This window comes from Pinus tabuliformis, chromosome Q (assembly GCF_031772625.1).
Source record: "Pinus tabuliformis cultivar Carrire ecotype Pingquan chromosome Q, CPIR1, whole genome shotgun sequence".
NCBI classification, from domain to species: Eukaryota; Viridiplantae; Streptophyta; class Pinopsida; order Pinales; family Pinaceae; genus Pinus; species Pinus tabuliformis.
Window position 1 is genome coordinate 1,304,321,491 of NC_142296.1, and position 902 is coordinate 1,304,322,392.

A 902-nucleotide genomic window follows, 5' to 3' on the forward strand; every position below is an offset into this window, starting at 1 on the left:
AACACATAGGAAAACACCGATCCAAAATTTCATACCATAGTATCATTTGCAATGATTACTGGGAAAAACTGTGCATTTGAGCCTTTCTTTCATTAAACTAAAATCACCAAAACTACACTAGAAACTCAAAGTCAATACCAATACTGTCCAACATGTTTTCATTCCAGTTTTCCATCTTAAATAGACATACACTAGGAAATCAAAATATGTCCGGATGCAGTGCACCCTCAATCCATGAAGTGGATCAAACCAAACTAAAAAAGAGGAAAATTAATGTTGTCTACAATAGTTTTCCTTAAATGATAAAAACAAAAAGATCATTATCATTATCACTATGCACCCAACATTCTCAAAAGCAACCCTAATGGCTGGGGAATAATTAACTAGGGCCAAAGTTTGAGGCTCTGTACGCACAACATCCCCTCCCTTTTTGCTTGGGGTGGGAGCCATTTGACCTAAAAACACCTATCAAGTTTCCCTTCTGTAGCAGAGTACTTATATAGAAATAGAGGTGCGAGATTTCAATTTTTGTGACAACAACACAAATACAACAAATAGGGGTACTACACAGTGCTAACAAGGCGTTCTAGCAATTTGGAGGGTGAGTGGCAAGCTTTATGACCTTTACTAACAATCACCTTGACTACTTAACATTCAAAATCAACCAACATTTGTACATAACCTTGACTCTGAGATTAAAAGCAACTATGTGCGTAGCAGACATGGTGTGAGCAACAACTTAATAAGACAACTTGATCACAGCGCACCATGACTTGAATTAGGCAACAAAACACAGTCTGAGAATTGGGTGTCACAAATCTCTCTAGAAAACAAGATTAAATCGTGTCCATGCCAGGGTGACCACTGGGAAGGCGCTGCGTAGCAAGTTGCACAACGCTCTG